Source organism: Dama dama, chromosome 29 (assembly GCF_033118175.1).
Source record: "Dama dama isolate Ldn47 chromosome 29, ASM3311817v1, whole genome shotgun sequence".
NCBI classification, from domain to species: Eukaryota; Metazoa; Chordata; class Mammalia; order Artiodactyla; family Cervidae; genus Dama; species Dama dama.
The window spans coordinates 36,962,476-36,985,481 of record NC_083709.1 but is presented as its reverse complement, the minus strand read 5'-3'; the positions used below and the strand labels follow the sequence as shown (position 1 = coordinate 36,985,481).

The following is a 23,006-nucleotide window of genomic DNA, read 5'->3' as shown; positions in this document are numbered from 1 at the left end:
GCTTCAGGATGGAGTGACAAGCACAGGAAGCTGCATATAGACTGACCAAACTACCGTGTCTAAGAGAGGTGGCAAGTGATGCCTCCTGTGTCCCAGACACATGGTGGGGAGGTTAATGCTTATGGCGGATATAAATGATTTCCCCCTCACTTCCGAAAGGCTGCCTGAAGCCCCCAGCAAGGAGGCCTGGCTGGAAGCCAGGAGGTTTGGGAGAAAGGTGAAGGCAGACTTTCATGTCAGGCTGTGGAGTCATCTGAGGCCACCACCCGCTGAGCACGCTTAGCCTCTGCAGGCCCAAGGTGCTGTGTGACAGGGCTCCCGGGGGCCTGTGGACAATCATTACTTTTATTACGCTTCTCACTGTCAGGGCTTCCGAAATCCACACGGACTGCTCTTATGATTTCAGGTTGTCCCCAAAGAGAAGCTCAAGAATCAGTGATGAGCACAGCGGGAGAGGGAGCCAGCTGCCTATCTCAAAAGGGCACATCACCATAATCACGGGGACACGGGGAGCATATGCAGAAAGAATGAATGGGGCGGGGTGGGGGTGGGGTGGGGCTGTGTGTGTCAGGAGCAGCCCAGACGGTGTACAAACCAGGCGTCCCCTCTCTGCATGCCTCCCCCCTCCACCACCAAAGGGTGCCTTTAAAATACGTGATGGGCACCCGCGTCTTCTCCTGGACCCTGCCTGGCCCCCTCCCGTAGTAGCCACCTTGCCTGCTATTCCAGTCAATTCACCCTCGGTCTCCCCAGGGCTGGCTGTTGCCTTCATATTTCATGCGGAATGTGCAGCCTCCCAGGAGCCCGAGGCATGCCCTGCATTCAGATGCATCGGCCGACTCTGACACCAGCCAGCCACGGAGCATGCCTAATGAGGAGGCCGACACCGAGGGGGAAGAGTCCGCCCAGCTGCGAGGGCCTGCCATGGACCTGGAGTGGGGCGGCAGGAAGGCGGTGAGGGCAGACTAGGGGAGAGACCACATTCCATCACCAGATACTACAAGCGCGGGCCCATTTAAACAACACTGGGAATGGATCAGAGCCTCAAAGGAGGAGCAGTGCAGTTCAAACGGGAACGAGCTGGGGGAGAGCTGTGGAGACTAAGAGGAGGGTGACGCGCTGACTCGCACGGGTTTCGGTAGGCAGGGCTGTGCCTTTTCAGTGTTTCCTACTGTGTAGGGTTCCTTCAAGCTTCCTTAGAGACCGCTTCATCAGCTCAAAGATCCTGCCGAACAGAAGTTTTTCCTTTGGTTAAAGCCTCATTTACCTTAATTTCATGCACTACTCCTCCTTCTGACTGGTTCTGTCAGGATAACTGGGCCCTGGCCTCCCCTGGGACTGAGGGCAGTTATACTTGGGGGCAGACGGAGCGCCTACAATCTCCATCCCAGAGCTACAGGGATGCAGTGCTGACTCCGCCCCCTCCCTGACATTGAGCCCCGCCTACTTCTGATGGGTCATTCCCATGCCAAGGAAGTAGTGAGGCGGGTTCCAGTGTACAAACAAAAAACCAGGAGAGAGAGAAGATCACACACCAGAAATAAGCTGTGCGTGCGTGCCAAGTCTGTCTAATTCTTTGTGACCCCCTGAACTGTAGCCCGCCAGACTCCTCTGTCGCTGGGATTCTCCAGGCAAGATTACTGGAGTGGGTTGCCATTTCCTCCTGCAGAGGATCTTCCCGCGGGATCTTTGAACCCGCCTCTCTCACATCTCCTGTATTGGCAGGTGTCTTCTTTACCACTCGCACTACCTAGGAAGAAGCTGGTCACCCCTAAAATCTTGTCCACCGTTCCTCTTGAAATATGTGTGAAATGAGGTAGCAAAGCATGATTCCCAATAATTTCACTTAGACATACACTGAGAAAGAGTGAGATGTTCACATTTAATCGAAAAAAATCATTTTTAAGTCATGAATGTAACAAAAAATTTCCTTTAAAGCTCTGATTTCTGTCATCCCTCTGTGTGTGTGTAATCAGCCTTCTGTTTGGGTGCTGGGGACAATGATTTCATAACAAGAATAGTAATCCCTTATTGAATTCTTACTATGTGCCCCATACTTTTCATTAATTACCTGATGTCATCCTTGGAACACTGGGAACCAGGTGATATCGTCCTACCCTTGCAGGTGAGGAAATTCTTGCTCAGAGGAGTTAAACAAATTGGCTAAGGCCACAAAGCTCATGAGTGGCAGGAGAGGAACCTGTTTGCCTTGCAACTCCATGCTTTTAACCCCTACAGCTAATGCCCAGATTAAGCCACTTTGGTTTGCAGCCACATCACATAAATACATTTTTAATATAATTCATTGCCCCCTTTACTTTCAGCATCACCGTTCCTCATGTATTTCCTGCCTACTGTGTTCTTGAAATACCTCCCTTGTTAATACCTATACTTTTTCTCATGTGGAATCATAGCTTACTGGTTCTGATTTTATGCTTCTTTAGATTCTGTCCTGAAAACAGTAATTTCCACTTTCAAGCAGATGTTTTATTGTCATGGAATTCCTTTAGAACTAGAACAATAAAAATTCTATTGGAATTCCTCTAACTGGAGGAAACCTTGGAGACGATCCATCCCTGTGTCACTGCTGAAGCAGGAATTGCTCGTACGTCATCCTAGGCAGGTGGTCATCTCCACATAAGCATCCTCAATGCTAGAAAGCACGCCGCACAGAAAGTAGCTCAGCCTGCTTTCAGGCTGAGAGGTGGGCAAGGTCTCCCGCTGCCTCCTGTTGAGTGCCTGCTTCCCACAGCCACTGAGAGTCATGTCTACCACCCAAGGACTTCGGCCGCTGTGTGCGTTTCCTGAGGATGTCATAACAGAGCACGATGATCTGGGTGATATCTCACAGTTCTGGAGCCTGGAAGTCATGATTCAGAGGGTTGTCAGTGTTGGTTCCTCTGAGCACTGTGAGGCAGAATTTCCTCCATCCTACTCTCCTGGCTTCTGGTGGCTCATTGGCAATCATTGGTATTTCTTGGCTTATAGGTCTCTGCCTTCATTTCACCTGGCATCCCACCTGTGTGGGCTTCTGCCTCCAAAATTCCTCTTATCAGGTCACCAGTCATATTGGGTTGGGGACCCTCCTTATTCTGTGTGTGTGTGTGTGTGTGTGCATGCGATTAGTCATGGAGTCGTATCTGACCTTTGGCAAACCCATGAACTGTAGCCCACCAGGCTCCTCTGTACCTGGGAATTTTCCAGGCAAGACTATTGGAGTGGGTTTCTCTTTCCCCCTGCAGGGTACTCTTCCCAACCCAGGGATTGAACCTGTGTCTCTTGAACCTCCTGCATTGGCAAGCAGGTTCTTTGCCACTGTACCACCTGGGAAACCTTCTTCTTGCTCTAGTATGACTCATTTTAACTAATTACATCCTACAACAACTCTGTTGCCAAATATGGTCATATCCTGAGGTAAAGGGGTTAGGGTTTCAACACGTGGATGGGGCAGAAGGGGGTCATAGTTTGACCTGTACCAGTCCCTCTTCTGCAAATCAGCCTTTCAGACATAAGAAGACACTTGGGTTGCCCTGAGGCTTCTCCTTCTTATTTTAACAACCTCCAGCTTTTGGCCAGATTCTCCTGTCCTGGGAGTCTCTTCCAAACACGCCCCTCTCTTGGTCAGTGCCTGAGAGGGTGGCACCCTGCCAGGTGGGCTCTGAGGGCCCACTCCCCCAGCCCAAGACTCTGCTCCTCCAGGTCAGCTCTGTGGGTCCACACCCTCGACTGCTGGAATGTGCAGAGCTTGACTCTACTAATCCTTCTGGTCTCTGTCAAATGGATTGCTCTTAAACCTGAACTCCTCCACCCACAAAGATGCTGGTTGACTCCCTTTGAGAACATCAGTGAAACAACCCTGGCCAGGAGAGATCCTTTTGGCACTTTGCTGAAAACTTCTTGTCCAGATCAGAGGTAGTGCCACCTATTCGTGGGTCATTTAGTCACTCTCCATGTCCATCACTGCAAACCCTTTTATAGTCTTGGTATCAAGTCCATCACAAAAACAAAGGAGTATGGAGTGCTTTGAAGCCACCTCATTTGTTAATCCTGAAGCTGAAATGTTAGAAGATATCCAGTGTGTTTGGCAAGCTCGGTTTTTCATAAACACGCTGTGTTAAGTTCTCGCTGCCCTGTTGTCTTGCTCACTGAGCTTTTCTCACTTAAGATTTGTTCCATTTTCTTGCAAAATAGTGAAATTCCCAGTTCTCTGTTTTCCCTGGATTATTTCCAGGGAGATAATGCTTTTCTATTTTGGAAATCGGTCCCACATGTCTTCTTTTAATACTTCTGATAAATCCCCTGATCATGATTCATGGTTTTCAGTCCTTTAATAAGTGGGCTTCTTAAGCAATTTTTTGATCAGTTTTCTAATTTGGGCTTGGGGAGGGCTGTTGCTTCAAATCTACCGATCTGAATTCTTTCCAAGGGCACCATTTTTTGGGTAGTCTTCCTTGGTATATATCAAAGAACTAAGGCAGGGCCTAACAAAACTTGGGAGTGGAAGTAGGATAAAACAAGTGGCAGGCTTAAGAGGGGAAAAAAAGAATAGCCAGCTCTGTTTTCCCAAATTCTTTTGGGGAGAATATGAGATAGGGGAACCAGATGGGGTTCTGAGTGGAAAACACCGGGGAACAAGATGGAGAAAGGTAGAAAAGACAGGAGATAAGGGAACCTGGATTGCCTTGGTGTATGAAAATGAGGTAACCCCACCAACCCAAGTGACATTCAGGGGAGAGTTCAGGCCCTAATCCTTCCAGGACAAGTTCTGGGGTCTCTGGAGAGCTGTGGTGTCACTGGTGTTTGACATCCAGAGCAGGGCATTCTCACCCCCTCCTCTATGCTACAATATTAATTTTTAGGAATTAGCATGTAGTATTCTACATAGTAATTATTTCTAGTTCTCACTTAGTTTTAAAACTAGAAATTTAAAGAAGAAAATCTCAATTTTGAAGATATTATTTAAAGTCAGCAAAATACTTCGTGTATGCACCAAAATGTGGGCTACCCAGGTGGCGCTAGAATGGTAAAGAACCTGGCTGCCAGTGCAGGAGATGCAAGAGACACAGGTTCTATCCCTGGGTTGGGAAGATTCTGGAGGAGGGGATGGCAACCCACTCCAGTATTCTTGCCTGGAGAATTCCATGGACAGAGGAGCCCGGGGGGCTACAATCCATGGGGTCAGATACAACTGAAGCAACTTAGCATGCACACACTAAAATGTATGTGTGTTAAACAAAATATCACGCCTTACAGTTTGCACTCTGTTTCACTGCCTTGACTTTGCAAAACAAAAACTCTGTAAGAGGTCACATAAAATAACAGAATTTTGTTCTTTCCTCCTCACAGTCTTTTACTATTGCTCTTATCTTTTGCTTTTATTGTTCAAATGCAGAGATATATTCTATCATAGGAGTTGAACACATTAATAGCACCAGTGTGAATTCAAAGGCTCCCTAAATAAGAATTTACTCTCAAAAGCAACATGAATGTGTATCTGCCTGTATTGGAGACTACCTGGATGAAAATTTCTGATTATATTTTTATATAATATATTATATAAAATATAATATATATTTCTGATATATTTTTCCATGAAAATATATCTGTTAAATGATAAGCAATAAAATAAATAAAAAATAAAAAATGTGCATATATATGTATGTATATGTCCATATATGTACACACATGTATATAACAAAAATGCCACAGTAATGGCGACAATTGTGTAACTCAGACCAACAGAAGATTTTGGGGGTGTGGGAACAGGACTATTTTGTCATTGGCAGTTTTTAGCATCACTGGCACATGGTGAAAATAAAAGCTGACCAACCTCACACTGGTAGCTGGGGCATTCTGTTCCCCCTCACTTCGGGGACCATTGTGGGGGAGGCAAGCAGGAGAGTGTACTCAGATGAGCCTAGAGGACTGTTGCGGGCAGGCAAGAATTAGGGCCTGAGATAAGGGTCTATGTTGTTTGAACGGTAAAATGACACATGGTTATTTTGTTCCGCATATTTCTACTTTGTCTCTTTAGCTCTGCAAAAATCTCCAGGGTCCCCCATCGAGAGCCCTTGGAGGGCACAGGCCCTGTCTGTACGTCTCTATATTACCCACCTCCTCTGCCTGTCCCCTGGAAGCAGCGCAGCACTTGGTTCATTCTAAGTCCTCTGTAAATGTCCACTGATAGTGAGATTTCTCTAACCCGTATCGTCAACAGTTTAAAAGCAACTCATCCTGTCTGTGCATGTGAACTCAGGAATTGCGGCCTCCTGCTCTTGCATTCATTACCCACACCAGCGGGCTCGCTCTTCCCCAACATGGTTATATAATGGTCTTGATTCTCCAAAACCCTGTTAGCTCACCTTCACCGCCTTGACTTCTGCTGCCTCAGGAGACTGACACAGGGGAAGGGAGAAAGAAGGCAGGAAGTAGAAAGAAGACCCCTGAAGACTTCAGCGAGTTGGCTCCACCCATGATCATTCAGATACAGGTTCTTAGACCCCCAGGCCTGGCGAGGTTCCCATTATCTTTACAGAATGGAAAATGACATATCCACAGAGGAGTCCCAGGGCCCTGGTGGGAGTGCCTGAGGGAACTGGAGGATGGAGCCTTTTGGAAACTCTGCAGGCCCTCGTCTGCCTGCCTGCTGGGGGGTAGGGAATCAGCGCTGCGATTTGGAGCACTTCCTCCTGCCCACCTCCAGACCCCACAGTTTAGTTCTTCATTAAAAGAAGGTCCGTAGAGGCGCTTAAACACAAAACTCCCCATAATGGTGAATACTCAGAATTACTTTCCACCTGATACTGCTTCATTTAATTGGACTAAAGCAGGCTCCCCTGGCTCCAGGCTCCCTTGAAATCCTGCCCAAATTTGCCTGGCTCCTGCGTGGGCCTGGGTAAAGATGAGGCAGGTGCGCCGAGGGGCTGCTAGCTGGGCTCCCATGAACTGTAATGGTTGCTGCATGACTGATTCCCCAACTCCTCCGCCTTCCCGCCAAATCCCAGGACCCCCCCGCTTATGCAAAGAGCAGGCTCCCTAGTGCCACCTTATGAAGAAGTGGTAGAGCAATTTCATTTAATATTGCTAGTGCTTCCATTAACCTGACTATATTGCTCTCCATCCTCAATTTAAGACTCTCTCTTTCTCTTGATTATCAATGTATTTCGGAGCCTCTGAATGTCCTCTCCAGACCTCTAAGCCAGCCTGGAATAAGTTGATAATCGAAAGCTTCAGTTCCTTGAGGTTTCCTGGCTTTAGAGTAATGCAACCTTCCCATGCCCCACCACCCCCAGGCCTTAGAAGCCATCCTGGGGTCTCCATTTTGCTCTAGTGTGCTCTGATGGTCTCTGTATTCCCTCTTGCCTCTATTTCTCTTCCTCCCTTCCACCTTCCCTCCCTTCCTTCCTTCCCTCTTTCCCTCCCCACCTTTTTTTTTTTTTTAATTGGTCTTTTCTTTTTGTTGTTAAGATTTACTCAATAAGAAAGTTTTCTAGAGTTATCTTGGAAACAGGTAGACAGAAGTGTATTATGGACCATTTTTACTCTATATGATTGATTGATTCAATTGTTAATTCAGTAAGTATGCATTAAGTGTCTGCTATGTGTCAGGCACTCTTGTAGGTTCTGTAGATGAATCAGGAGCCAAAGGTTGTGCTTTCATGCAGCTTAAATTCTAGCAGAGAGAGAATAAGTTAAAAAACAACAACAACACATTTACAGCAGATGAAGATAAAAAGTGTGAAGAAAACTAATGTAGTGTAAGGGGCTGGAAAGTGATGGGAAACCCCCCATGCCTGCCCTTGTGTCCATACATGCTCCTTTGAATGGCAGAGGCCTCTCTACATTTAAATTCTACAATAAGGATGATGTGGGAGTGAGATAGAAATACTCTCTCCGGGGGGGAGTGTACAACTGGCAGAGTAAATAAGCTTACACCCCCCCTCCCCATGACTTCCCTGCCATGGCATGCAGAAAGCTGGGGCAGGGCCCCTAGGAAAACAACCCCAAGCTTTCCTCTGGAGTGCAGCCCTGGGAGGATGAGGCATCGATATGACCACAGAAAAAAGATGGTGAGTCACCCTGCTCCATCCTGTCACCGCATTAGAGCTCTCACTCCATCACCGCTCAGTTACCAAGGTCTGAGAGAAGGCCATCACCCCCATTCCTTGCATCCTGTGGCAGCGCACGATTGAATGAAAGCTGGCTTTTCAGACCTGTGGGAATCGGGATAAAGGCTGAAGCTGGGTTCCTGCAGCCTCTAATGCCTTCAGGGAGTGGTCCACTGTAACCTGGCCAAAGGAGAGCGTAGTTCTCTGACCTCAGCAAAGAAGGGAAACCTCAAATGCTCGGACCAGAGGATGATTCTGTAAGAATAGCAGGCCAAGACTAAAGTAGGGCTCAGAGCATGAGAAGAGTTACATGCTTTCCATGAAAATGGGTCCCTAGGCCTCTGTATGCAGTGAAGGAGGGATGGAGGGAAAGCTTTGGACTTGGTCAGACTTGCGGCTGGATCCTGGATCCGCAGGTCTCTGCTTTCTAGTTGTGGATAGTTTACTAACCCTCTATGGGCTGTAGTGTCCTCACTGGTAGAATGGGCCAGTCATACCTTATTCATAGACTTCTTGTGAGGACTAAAAGAAAAATGTAAATGGATAAGTCCAGGCATTGGGAAAGGAACCTGGCACTGAGTTAATGACCATAAATGTCCTTGTCTGGAATTTCACTTAAGTAGGAGTATGTCCTCATTTATTTGAAGCCTGATGAATTTAGGGGTGAATAGCATGTCTGTAATTTACTTTTAAAATTCAAAAAATATTGTGAAGTAAATAGTACCTTTTCTGGAGAGTCTCTAGCCAATACACTTATCCACTTTTATTCAAAATCTAGGTAGTGTCATTCATTGTCTAGGTTTAAAAACCATCTACTTGCCAACAGTGCCTTATTTTTATCTCCAAGCCAGTCCTCTCTTAGGAACTTCAGACTCACATATTCAACTTCAGACTCACATATTCAACTGCTAATTTGACATCTAAGAGCGTGCATATCCCAAACAAAATGCTTGATTCCACATCCCAACCCTACCCCCATAACTTGGTGCCCGGCCCAGCCCTGCCTCACCTTTTCCGTGTCAGTAAACAACCACCACAATTCACTCAGACACCTCAGCCAGAAACCCTCCTCACTCCTCCTCCTCCATGCCCCTCAGCCAGCCCATCTGCATTCCTTGCTGATCCTACCCAGGATCTTCCTAATCCATCTCCTTCCCACCACCTCCATGCCACCTTCAACTGGATCACAACAGCAGCCTGTGAAATTCATCTCCCAGCTTCCACTCTTGTGCACTGTAATCCAACCCCTGCACGGCCAGCACCATCCTTTTAAAGCACAAACCAAGTCTTGTCATTTGCCCCCCTAAAACTGTCAGTAATTTCCCTTGTACATAGAGTCAAATCTAAACACCTCCCCACAACCCGCCACACTGGGAGTGTGTACCATCTTCTTTTCCACCTTTCTCCCCCTCCTTCCCTTGTCCATCCTTCTGCTTTTCTCACTGCACTCCAAACACACCACCCTCCAGATACATTGCCCTTCTTTCCGTTTCTTTGACACACCAATCCCCTTCCCCGCTGGGCTTTCCGCTAGGCTGTTTCCTCTAGCTTGAATTCTCTCTCCCTTTCTCTTCCCATACCCAGTTCCTTCACATCCTTCAGGTCTCAACTTACATTTGACCTGTCTGAGTATTCTTCTGTGACACCCCAAGTTCCAAATAGGCCCCTCAGTTATTCTCATAGCACATGGCTCTGCTAACTTTCAGAGAGGGAAGGATTGTCTATTTACCAGTGGATAGCCAAAGCCTTGCATAGAGCTCATTAAAATTTAATCTCATAATAAATGAACCAATTAAAAATCACACTGCCCTCATTCTAAATCCCCATCTCTAGGGCCCCACGCCTTGCTTCTCAGCCACAGGTATACCGGGCCATTCCTTTTGCCAGGCCCCCGTGGCTTCTTTGTGAGACCCTCACACTTCCACCTAAGCCCATCACTGCATCAGCCTCCCAGTTACTCTGCCAGCATCCCAGTGCTCTTGAAAGGCAGGTTGGCCAACCTGGGGCATGAAGGGTAGCTACGTTCTGCACGCGTGTGTATGTGTTTATCACACATTTCTTACTCAGTCTTTTATTTCTCCTGCAACAAATGCGGTCTTTGTTTGCCCATCCAGCAACCCAACCCCTGCAAAATGAGATGGTGCCAACATTGACAGCAGACCACAGGCCCTTGCTTGCCATGTTGGCTCCCTCGGAGGCCTTCTCCTTACACTTTCTGAGGTGGTTTCCTGTTGTTGCTGAGGTCAGCATTCAGACCAGCTTTGCACATGGAAGCCTCACCCATCCCAGGGCGACTCTGGCTTTCTTATCAGACTCTGCCCTAATGGGAAGTGAATGCTGCAATCGCGGGGCGCACTCCGAGGTCACAATTACGTAAGGATTATTAATGAAGCAACGATGTCAAAATTGTGTGAAATCAAACTCAGATTTAAGTACTTAAAATAAACAGATATAAAGTAACAGATGTCCCATTTTGTTCTCAGATGATTTCATCCCTTGTTAAAAATAAATGTCTGGCTTGAAAGGAGAAAAAAAAAGAAAAGGGGAACTTTACTTCCATGTTAAAAATTAATTGAATCCAGAAGTTGGTAAAGCAACTAAGTGGTGTGGGTTTTTTTTTTTAAGGCAAAGACATATTTGTGTTGATTTTTATTTCAGCGAGTAATAAATTCATTGCATAGCCCCAACTTTGATAGACCAAGCTCACGTCCTTTGAAACCCAAAGGGAAAATTTCTCCATAGTTATTATGTAGATAAGAATGGGGCCCAGTGTATCCATCTGAGGAGAATTTAGTTCCATGCTTAACCCCAAAGGATGCAACAGCAGGGGCTTCAAATACCACAAGTCCTGACTGTCACGCTTGCAGCCATCAGAAACCCATGGAGGTGGACTTGCCTTGGAATTTCAGTGTGGAATTCCCAGAGAAGACGCCTACTGAAATTAGTAATGGGAAAGGCAAATTAGGTCATCTTGTCCGTCCCCCTGCCAGCTTCCTACACTGTGGTTAATTTTCTCCTCCTTTGATCAGATACATTTTAAATGTTTCAAGAGATGGAAATTGCACCAGTTGGCTCCCTCTAGAGTTCCACAGTCTACTGAAGTAACAGGACTCGATTTTCTGCCTGTGAGACTCAGTGGGAATTTTTCCAAGAGTGGAAGGTTGTTTGTGAACGGGGGGCTGCCTTTACATCCCCCAAATATCTCTTCCTCATTCTGTTTATGGCCCAATTCAGAGGATTTAGAAATCCAGAGAAATGTTCATCTGTCCAAAATCACAAAATGGCCCCGGGAACATTCAAAGGAAATAACTTATTTGTAGATTCTGAGTAAAAAAACACAAGGGGATTGGTATTGATGCCCTTGAATAAAAGATGGAGCAGCTCATAGCCCCGATGCTGGCTGTCTGTGCAAGAGAGTTGCATGAAGCACCATTTATTGAAAGGGATAAATAATCCAGATAAAAAACCATATGTTTCCAGGCAGAAAATACATGTTACTAAACTGTTAGCCACTTTGAAACGTAAAAATACTTGGTTTTTCAATCGGTCAAAATTATATTGCCTGTATTTCCAGTCCCCATCTCTGAACCCCCATGCCTGAACAAACCAACATTAGATTAGCAATGAAAAGTGAAGAATGGGGTAGTGGTGACAATTGCACAACATTGTCAAGGTACTTAATGGCTCTGACTTGTATGCTTAAAAATGGTTGAAATGTTTTTTTAAAAGGGAGGGAGGTAAAAAAATGAAGCCATTCTGATTGTGTCAGAGGTAAGGAGTGGACAGTTTATGCAATAGGTAGAGTGGGCGGGAGGGATGGGGTCTAGTTTTGCTCAGATTTGTTTCATTTCTCTGCACTTGCCTCTGCAGCTTCTGCACAGACTGAGGGTGGGCCAAGATGTCCCTGAAGTGTCCCCAGGCCCAGCACGTGCCTGCTTTGTGGCGGACACTGCTGTTGCCAGCTACCCAGTCATTCTCCTTTCCTACAATAGAACCTCGCGTGGGTTTTGAGTGTTGCTTTGCTGAACCACTCAAAATAAAAACTCAGAGCTCACTTACCGCCTCCCTTGCAGCTGGCGACTTGCTGTGTGACTTAGCTCTGAGTGATGAGATGCAGGCAGCATCCCCAGGGAGGTAACCTTCCAAGTCCCACTCTGCGTCCCTTTGCCTTCCACCTTCTTCCTTCCGCTCCTTTGTGGTTGTGATGCTGGGAGGAGCAGCAGCATCCAGCAGCTATAGGGATGACGCAGACAGGGAGAAGGCAGCTGGTGACGTTACAAAGTTGCCCTTCAAGCCCTTGTAGGGACAGAAAATGCCCCCTTCTTCACTTATAGGTTCTTTGAATAGTCTTATAATTAAGTTGACAAAAACAGATTGATGGGGAAAAAAATTTAATTCCATATTTCCAGAAGTCCCAAGGATATGAGACTCAAGACCAAGTCAGGCAGTTGAGCTTATGTGCCAGCCTCAGCTAAGGAATGGGATAGGGGTCAGGGGCTTCAAGTGAGGGCGGAGGGAGGATAATTCACAGAACAAGGAGATGAGCAGATGTTTGCTAATTAGAAATTTGCCATGCCCTGCAGATATGCCTTTCAGATAAAAACGTTATCTCTGGTAATAATCCTTTTTTTTTTTTTTTTTTTTTGGTACAGGTCCCTATCTAAATTCTTCAAGGCAGGTAAGGGAGAAGTAAAAGTTTTTCCTGAGTCTCTAGGTCTTGATTGCCTTCAGCTCAAAATAATTCACATGCCTAAGTGGCATATTTTGGGATAGCATGTTTTGCTCCCCTTCATCCTGGGCAAATCAACACTCATGTGTGTGTGTGTGTGTGTGTGTGTGAAAGAGATGTGTGTTTTCCTATAACAAATAAACACTTTTCCTTGTTTAAGCCAGGGCAGCAGGGTTCTCTGTTATAGCCAAATGCATTCTTAACTGATACAAGTTCTATGTCATGTCCTTTGAAATTCCACATTACTCACTCCTTTTAATTAAGTGCTGAAGGCCAATGTTAAAACATAAATGCTCATTGAGAGAAGAACATTTTAAGTTGTAACAAGCCATTGACATCTTACTGAAAGTGAGTTCATCAGAATAGCTCTCTGGTCCAGTAGCAGGGGGCTGAAGGATAGGCAGAGAGGCAGGTGGGCTTTGATGGGAGGGAGGGGGTTCTATTCCCACTGGGTCACTATAGTGACAGTCCTGGGGTCTGGGAGTTGGGGATCTTAGGGGAGGTGGGCAGTGCTTGAGGGAAGGTGAAGGACTGGAAAGAATATGGAAAAGACCAAAAGTGGCCTTGAATTCATCTTCTGAAGAGAACACCTCAATCCTGAGCAGCATCAGAACTACCCTCAGACGTCTACAGGGGAGATGGGAGAGCTGCATAAATGTTGTCTGGAGAGTTTAGACTTCAACAGGAGATAATTCTGATTACAGTTTCTTTTCTCAGGGAAAAGGTATTTCCCTCCCCTGTTGCCATCTCTTCACACCTACCCCACTTTAAGAGCCTGCTCAAAGCCTAGAGCCTGCCAGGACCCCTGCCCTTCCCCAGGACACTGACAGCATGCCTGTGCTGGCTTCCCAGCCCTTTGCTCCCAGCTGCATGACTACGAGTCTCAGCCTCTCCCGGTGGAATGTCCTCTTTGGCTGGATTGCCTTTTTTGTTTGTCTTAGTGTCTCTTGCAGTGCCTTATGCCCGGTGGCCTTTTTTTAAGCTAACATTTGTTGAGTGCTCATGGTAAACTGGGCTTCCCTGATAGCTCAGTTGGTAAAGAATTTGCCTGCAATGTAGGAGACTCCGGTTCCATCCCTGGGTTGGGAAGCTTCCCCTGGAGAAGGGATAGGCTACCCACTCCAATATTCTTGGGCTTCCCTTGTGGCTCAGGTGGTAAAGAATCTGCCTGCAGTGTGGAAGATCTGGGTTCGATCCCTGGGTTGGGAAGATCCCCTGGAGAAGGGAAAGGCTACCCACTCCAGTATTCTGCCCTGGAGAATTCCATGGACTGCATAGTCTATGGAGTTGCAAAGAGTCAGTCAGACACGGCTGAGCGACTTTTGCTTTCATGGTAAGCCAGGCACCATTCTAAGCCATTTACGGAAACTTCTCATTCAGTCCTCAGTCCCCGATTCAGCCCCACCCCCAGCCAGGTCCTCAGTGTTGGCCTGGCAGAGAAGGGGCCCATGTACTAACCCTGGTTCTGTTCATCCCACCCCCTCCTCTTCTCTCAGACCCTCACTCAAGTTAACCACCCTGCTTTCCCGCCAACAGAGCTGGACCCTTAGCTGCTCTACTGCTAAAAGATATACCATCCCTATAAAGCTTTTAATGGAGGAAATGACTTCATCAGGCTCAAGTCAAGAGGTAAGAAAACAAAGGGTCCTGGAGAAAGAGCATTTAAAGAAGACAGCCCACTAAAATCAGTCCCACACAGCACAGGGGAGGAAGATCCCAGCACTGTGAGCCTCTGTGCATGCGTGTATGCCAAGCTGCTTCAGTCATGCCTGACTCTGCGAGCCTATAGACTGTAGCCCACCAGGCTCCTCTGTCCATGGGATTCTCCAGGCAAGAATACTGGAGTGGGTTGCTATGCCCTCCTCCAGGGGCTCTTCCTGACCCAGGGATCAAACCCACCTCTTCTATGTCTCCTGCATTGGCAGGCAGGCTGTTTACCACTAGCAACCTGGGAAGCCCTGGTGAGTCTCTAAACCACCTCAATAGAATAATCTGATGGGGAGCAGGCTTGCTCTTGAGGTGTAGAGTTAAATATGGGAATTTTAGGCATCAGGTAGCCCTGTTTTATGTCCCTGCTCTGCCCCCAGACCTTGCTGTGTGATCTTGGGTCAGTCACTTGGTGTCTCTCAACCTTAGTTTTCTCATCTGTAAAACAGGAGCATAGTTTTATTATAATAGCTCACATCTTCTATGTTTCTATGAGAATTCAATGAGAGAATCCATACGAAGCACTTTCAGTGGTTCATCAGGGGAGATTTAATACCAGAGATTACTGGGGTTTGGGGTGGGCTGTTGGAACAAAACTAAGGAGACAGTCTTACCCAGAGGGAGGTTAGTAACTGCAGGAAGACCCTACCCTTTGAGACAGGAGGAGCAAAAGAGGAGAGGAGTTACCCTTGCTTACAAGCTCTATCTCATGAGGCCACCACTGCCCCTTCTGCTGGAGCCACCACTGCTGCTGCAGTGAAGAAGCAGAACTCTGGGCCCTTGCAGACACTGCAGGACCCCAATAAACCCGAGGGTGCTGCTGCTCACCAACCAGGCACAGCAGCCTGCGGTCACCTGAACCAGACCAGGAACTAGTTACAATATTGATATAATGACTTCTCCCTAGTCTCTGTGAGTGCTTCCCCATGATAGAACCTAACCCAAGCTAGCAAGGAAGTCTGGGAAATGTAATTTTCAGGCTTCTGAATCCTGGATACTGAGGAGAAAATAAGAGTGTGAAGGAAGCAAAGAACCAACTAAGAAATCACCAACACTGAGTTTACACTATCCGAGCACTTGATTATGTTCATTATTATCGTCGTCATCATCATCCTTTTTTAAATTTTTATTTCTGCAACCAGCAAGTAGTGGGACCTCAATCATGTTGTTTCACCTCTCTGGGCTTCCCTGGTGGCTCAAATGGTAAAAAGTCTGCCTGCCAACGCAGGAGACCGGAGTTCAATCCCTGGGTCGGAAAGAGCCCCTGGTGAAGGGAATGGCTACCCACTCCAGGATTCTTGCTAGGAGAATTCCAGGGACAGAGGAGCCGGGTGGGCTGGTCAGGGTCATTTAGAGTTGGACACGTCTGAGCAACTAACATTAACTGATTAACCAGGCTTTTATTTCTTTATCTTTAAAGTGAACAATTTGGGCTGGACACGTAATGGGTCCCTCCCAACAATTTTCTTCTTTCCCTCATGTACCGAATCAACAAACATTTTGCTGAGGTCCCAAGTGTGAACTGGGCACTGAGGTAAAATCAGCAAGATTAAGTTTGAACTAAAGGTCACTTGTAGTGACAGAGACAGACAAATGCGTAATCTCAAACTCATCCAGCTAGTTAAGGGCAAAACAAACTGACTTCCAGGCCAGTGCTCTTTCCTGTTTATCACCTTACTTCCCTAATTGATCTAATAAATTCCGCACAGAAGAATTTCTTCTTCTGGCTCTGGATGTGCACAGAACCAATAGTCCTTTCTCTGATAAGCTCCATTTCCCATTGTCCATCATCTACCTCCTCCCCGACCTGTACCCCAATATCAACCTGTCAAGAATGTAGCAGACAGGTGAGCTGCAGAGTGGGTCATCTGCCTGGGGTCCTGGTCAGCACCTGCGGAGCTCTCAGAGTAATAACGGGTGTGAAAATGTGAATGCTCTGGGTCTCCGTGATTTCCCTGTTTGCCCCCTCTGTCATTGTGCTGCCTACAGATTTCCCACTATTGCTGATGACCCTGATGTGGAGTAGGAGACCCTGTGTATTCCATCTCTTACTCCTGCTCACTCTGAATGTATTTCAGATATTGCCGTGGAAACGTCAATTCCCCAAGCCAAGAAGACCCTGTTTCCCAGAAGCTGCTTCTACAGACTCTAGAATATAGATGAGCCTGGCCCAATCACACACTATATCTTGACCCAGTGGATTTGCAGCATACCTGCATTGGAGGTAAATCGATTGGTGCTGCTTAATCCTGGCTACTACCAGGCAGGTTCTCCCCTACTCATTGAAGCTTAGTAGCAACAAGCCCTTCACTGTAAAGAGAATTTTTTGTCCTCTCACTTGGGACTAAAGGTCAAAGTTTAAATCTATATTTAATGCCATTTTCTGAAAACTGGATTTGTGATTCCCTTTATGTTGGTATTACATATCTTAAGGGATTTCAAGGGGAGAAATCTGGGAAGCCCAGTTTCTGAGAATGACCTTTACTTTAAATGTGTAAATAGGATGGAGCTTGTGTTTCTGCTTTTTAAACCTTTTAATTGTGCTTCCAAAGACAATTCTGGAAAGCATGGGCTGTGCTGAGTGGTTACCTGGAAGCCACTTTGAAGAGACTCAGATTTTTGTCTTATACAGAAAGGCCAAAGGTTAATGGCTCCTGCTCTGTTGGCCTGCTAGGGACAGTCTCTCTTGAAGCTTTGTACCTTGAGCTATGGTGATCCCATATTAGAATATGCAAATAGTACGGCCTTTAACTGCCTCGGAAAAGGGAAAGTTCAAATTTACTTAATTCTATTTTTCCTCTGAATTTTATAAAACATTATTGAAGTGGTATCAGAATATCATTCAGAATGTCAGTTTTAGAATATTTCAAATATTTACCTAAAGTTGTTTTTAAAGGGCCGCTTTCACTGTCTGAATATAGCACTAAAGGCAGTTATAAAATTGACTTTCCTTGCACTTCATAAGCTCAGAGTTGCATGTTTAAAAAGTAGTGATGGGAATTTCTCAGTTTGCAAACAGCCTCTGGGCATGGCCAGATAGATAGATACATAGACAGACAGGAAGAAATAATTCTAACATTTAATAAATATACCATGACAAGCTTAAAAAAAAAAAAACGTTGATCCTCATGTTATTATCACATAATCTCCAATACTTCCGACTCCTAAAATTTGGAGCTTGTTATTTTGAAGCTAGATGTGGTTTGTCCTCCATGGTCTCTGTATGGTCAGGCCACCCAGCATGGCTGTCCTCTTGCTGTCTATCCATCACCTGCTCCACCAGTACCTGCTTCACCCGACCCTACTCACAGGACAGACCTTCCTAAATAGCTGCCTCCACCCCAGCTAGTGATTGCTCTAACCTTTAGATCAAAACATCTCCAGCTGTTATCAATGTGGTGGTGAAGGGCATGGCCTCTGCTGGTTTCCCTGGTAACTGATGAGCCCACCTGATGTCAATTCCCCCTGGACCCTCCCCTTCCTCCAGGGAGCAGAGACTGCCACCCTGGCCTGCCCATCATCCGCCGCACACTTTGGGGTGTTGCTCTAGGACCTGGTTCAGACGTGTAAGTCCCCCACTCATTGAACCACTGATGGCTCGGTCACCCTCTCTGGAGCCCTTTCTTTGGTCTTGAAGCTGGGCAAGCCCAGGGCTCATAGGCTTGTGGGGTGAAGCCCAACAACTAGCGGAACAGCCAGGAGACTGAGGAGACTCCAGTGAGCACTGACACTTTGGGAAACAAGGATGGGGGATGGGGAGTTGCAGGGGACCGTGCACTCACATGTGGGACCTAAAAGTTGCAGGGGTGATCCTGGGGTGGCCGTTCACTTGCATACGGGGCACAGAGGTTCTGGGGTGATCCCAAAAGTTGTGGGGAAATCCCGCATGGCTGTCCACTGGTATGCAGGAACCAGGGGTAGATGCGCCAAGAGGGTTCAGAGAGCTCATAGAAAACCCTAAGGCTAAAAAAAAAAAAGAAAGAAAACCCTAAGGCTGTTGTTGTTGGCCACAGCTCTGGGGCTGGCCGCTGGTTTTCACATAAAGAAAGACTACAGGGGCTAACTGCCGAGGCGAGGGTTAACTTAAATGCTGATTCTTGTTGCTCTGAAAGTGAAGCACGTGAAAGTGAGTGAATATGTATTATATTCTACTACTGTTATTTGTTTAAACTGAATTGGCTATCTAGAAACGGAAAAGAAATCCCTGAAAATGTCCAAGATGGGACTCTTGACATTGTGAAACTGGTTTTTATTACCGATAGAGGAATTTAGCTTTCTAGACGGAATGGGTGTTTCTATTCTTGTGCCTTTGAGATGTAAATGATCTATCTAGCTGGGCTCTCGGGAACTTTCATCAAATCCCTATGAGTGAAGGGGGGGAAAGGAGGCCTTTTTAACTCTCGCAGGAAAATTGTGAGATTTCTGTGTCTGCTACAGATACCTGTATATCTATGTGTACCTTACAAACCTGAGGTGTCTCTGCCTTCAAATGGCTTTGCCAAGATCAGTTTGTGGATGAGCTCTGTTTCCCTGGGTTAAAAAAAGATTGTGTGATGCCAAAAACTGCCTCAGTTCACCAGTGCTGAATCGAATCTCAGAGACAGAATTCTGAGTGAAGTAAAAAAAGAATAGAGTTACTGCTTTGCCAGGCAAAGGGGAACAGAACAGGTTCACGCCATTAAAATTGTGTGTCCCAGGGACTTGGGTGGTGGTCCAGTGGTTAAGGCTTCACCTTCCAATGCAGGGGTTGAGGGTTCAATCCCTGGTCAGGGAGCTAAGATTCCACATGCCTCATGGTCAAAAACCCAGAGCATGAAAAAAAATAAAAGCAATATTATAACAAATTCAATAAAGAATTTTTTAAGAAAAGAAATTGTGTGTCCCAACCCAGGGGATTTGGTGAGGAGTTTTTTGATGAGCATGGTTCAAGGGTGGGGTTGCTGTTAACGATCAAGTTACGTGCAGGACCTGCAGTCCTTTAATCTGGCTTTAGATGGTCTACTGATGAGTTTCTGTGGTTCTTGAGGTTTTCAAACTGTGACCTCTCTGGACTAAAGAATGCTTAAACAAGTAGCAGTAGTAGTTGTTGTTCAGTTGGTCAGTCGTGTCCAACTCTTTGGGACCCTATGGACTGCAGCATGCCAGGCTTCCCTGTCCTTCTCCATCTCCCGAAGTTTGCTCAAACTCATGTCCATCGAGTCCTTGATGCCATCCAACTATCTCATCCTCTGTGGTCCCCTTCTCCTCCTGCCTTCAATCTTTCCCAGCATCAGGGTCTTTTCCAATGAGTGGGCTCTTCTTATCAGGTGGCCAAAGTATTGGAGCTTCAGCTTCATTAAGTAGTCAACATCTTCCACTTGTTGGGGTTTTAATTCTGCAGAAAAGTTCAAAGATTTTGGTACAGTTATCCCTTGAGGCAAAAGAGGACTCTGTCCCAAGCCTACACTATTGTTTTTTGACTGCTGCTTCCTTGTCTCTGCATCCCTTCCCTTCCCTGATTAGCAACTGTTTGAACCTGCCCTATGGAACTCAGGGAAGGTCATGGAGGCTGAGGCCTATTCCCTACCAAAAAAGAAATGGGGGACACAGAAAGGTTTCCACGCCCAGGAGCCCTGCAGGGCCCTGCTAAGTTTCAAGTGCTAATATAAATTCTGAGGATTCATTCCTGAAGCTGGGCAAGTATAGGGCTTGTAGACCTGTGGAGTGCAGCCCAATGTCATATGGAAAGGAGGGTGGCTCCCATATTAGACTTTTCATTACTCAGCAATGTAACAAAATCTAGCCCTAGGAAGTTGTTTCTCTGGGTCCTTCCAGACGGTTCTGCCCCCATCATTCCTATGGCTGACTTGCCCACCCATCTCCAGGTGCTTTCTCTCTGCACAATATCTATCCATGATGCCCTGTCAGGGGTGCTTTTGTACGGATGAGGCCCAGGAAAGGGGCACACCTGGCCCAGGTGCAATTCAAAAGTGGCAGGACCAGGTTTTAACCTCTAGCCCATCTGACCCAGAACCCACACCCTTCCCTTGACTCCACTCTGCTCCAAAATGAAGTTCACTGGGCTCTCTCCTCTGAAAAAAAAGAAAAAAAAAAAAAAAAACTTTGTTTTATAAAGAGAACCATTTCCTGTAACATTTATTTTTTCCCCCTTTCATCCATACCTGTTGCTCAAGTGCCTCCTCTCAGCCCCATGCTTCCTCCCTCAGAAACCAAAGTCACAGACAGGTTGAGGAAGAAGTGTGCTGGTGTTTCAGTCACTTTAATAACCAGATCAGGTGTCTTTGTGGTCAGCACTAAGCTAGCCAGATGGAACAAAGCTGTACATGCCTGGGGCAATTGTGTTCATAGGTCATAGCCACGGTGAGCTTCAGTTCTGCAAGGCGCATCTAAATATTCACTTTATGCTTGCCCCAAACTTTCCCCTGCTTCTGTGGTCATTTATGCCTTAACGTTGCTCTCCTGCCAGCAGCCAGCAACTTGCAGCTCCTGAATAGCCCCGTAGGGAGATGGCTACTCTCCTGCCTCAGTCCCTTCTTCATTTTCCTGGCTGGTCTTTGTCTCTTCATTCTTGCAGCTGGGCTCCTCCCACTGTCTCCCCACCGTTGTCCCCTGGCCCCCAGATAGCTGTCGCTGAGACCACTGTTGACCCTGGCCTCTCCAGGACCTGTGTTCCTCCGCCCGGCATCCTTTATTTAACTGCGGCTGCCTTAGGCAAAGCTGATTAAACTCGCCTCCTCCACTGCCATGCTCTTTCCCCGGGGCTTTGTGCTACCTCTGGCTTTCTTCTTACCTCTCCTGTGATCTTTTACCTTCTGTTCTCCCAGCTCCCTTCAATTCTCCCTCTGCACTTTGTTTCTGTCTGACCCCCTCTATCCCTTCACTTTTAACTATAGCAGACTCAAGGGAATGTCTTAAAAAAAAAAAAAAAAAGAAAAGAAACCTGAAACACTATCTTCCCTCTATTCCCTGCCATCTCTCTCACAGCTCCTCCTTTCTCTTTTAAGGCAAGTTGCCACCATGTCAAACTAAAATCGAGTTTTATTGTTTTTGCCCGAGGCCCTTTCCTCTCTCATTCCTAATTCCTAAACTCCAAGCCTAAAGTACTCATACGGTTTCTCAGATTGAGACCCTCTTTTTCTTTTTTCCAGAGATCTCCAGAAATCAGTCTTCTGCTCCATCCTCAGCAGAAATGTCTTCATTCAGGGTCTGTGTAGTATACCTCGGCTAGCAGAATTCTTGGCTTTTCATCATGTAGCCCAAGACAGAAACCAAGACTGCCACCTCTGAGGCCCTCTTGGATGGCTAGTACAGATGTAAACACAAGAGAAGTGTCTTGTTCGCGGCAGGCATGTAATAAATACTGATGGAGGTAGGAGTGTGATTTCTGGAGTCAGACAGATGGAGGTTCCAGTCCTGCTGGATTCTGTAAAATCTCCCCATTCCTTCCTCTATGAAGGATAAATTATAATGACTGCCTACTTTATGTGCTTGTTGTAAGGATTGAGTGACGTAATGTGTACAAAAGTTGAGCCGGTACAAAATACTATTCAAAAACATTAGTTGTTATTAATAGACAAGGAACAAATTCCAAGAGACAGAATTGTAGCTTCTTACAGCTTAACTTCTAACTCTAATTTTAAAAAAAATTAAAAATCTCAGCTTATTGCTAGGTTTAATTGACTAAAAATGGTTCCCACTGTGTCTTAGGCCTGTTTCTAGTTCTTATATGTAATACACATTTGGAGTATGAGCAGTTCAGCATGAATCAGGCAGCCCCCACCCCAGCTTTATCTAAAAATCCCACAACTCACCTTGTCGCTTTCCACTGGTATCCCCTGTCAGAGAACTTTGAGGTGCCTAGGCTTCCCTGGTAGCTCAGCCAGTCAAGAATCTGCCTGTAGTGCAGGAGACCTGGGTTTGATCCCTGGGTTGAGAAGATCTCCTAGAGAAGGGGATGGCAATCCACTCCAGTATTCTTGCCTGGAAAATTCCATGGACAGAGAGCTTGATGGGTTACAGTTCATGGGGTCACAGAGAGTCTGACATGACTGAGAGACTAATACTTCAGGGGTCAGTTGCGGAGACAAGTTTATGCCTTAGGAAAGAATTATTTTAACTTGCTTGACCACCCACCCCCAACCCAGCCCTGTGCATTATATGTTGCTTAAGACAGTCACAGGAAAGGCATGGACACAATTCTTCCACAGGAGAGGTTGTACTCTTTTAACTCTTTTAATTAAATTGGCCAGTAAATTCAATAAGCATTTTAAAGAAGGATCAATGCAATCAAAGAAATAAGGAATTCAGTATAGCCACAGGTTTTGGGGTTTTTTTTTGTGTGTGTGTGACTTGTGGATGAGCCACTACTTCAGTTGAGACGAAATGGGAGCATCTGGATTTCATCAACTTCCTTTAAAGCACTTGCAAGTAAGTTGCCTTGACCAAGGAGCTCAGAAGTCGGC

General features: G+C 46.3%; 1 long non-coding RNA gene across 2 annotated transcripts in view; it reads left to right on the top strand.

Moving 5' to 3' along the window:
• The window catches only part of LOC133048405 (uncharacterized), a 140,311-nt gene that overhangs the window by 85,900 nt on the left and 31,405 nt on the right, over positions 1-23,006 (top strand). For both annotated transcript variants that reach the window (XR_009691033.1, XR_009691034.1), the window contains exons 3-5: positions 12,761-12,786; positions 14,374-14,466; positions 16,623-16,768. This is a non-coding gene — a long non-coding RNA (uncharacterized LOC133048405). The remainder of the gene's footprint in view (positions 1-12,760; positions 12,787-14,373; positions 14,467-16,622; positions 16,769-23,006) is intronic.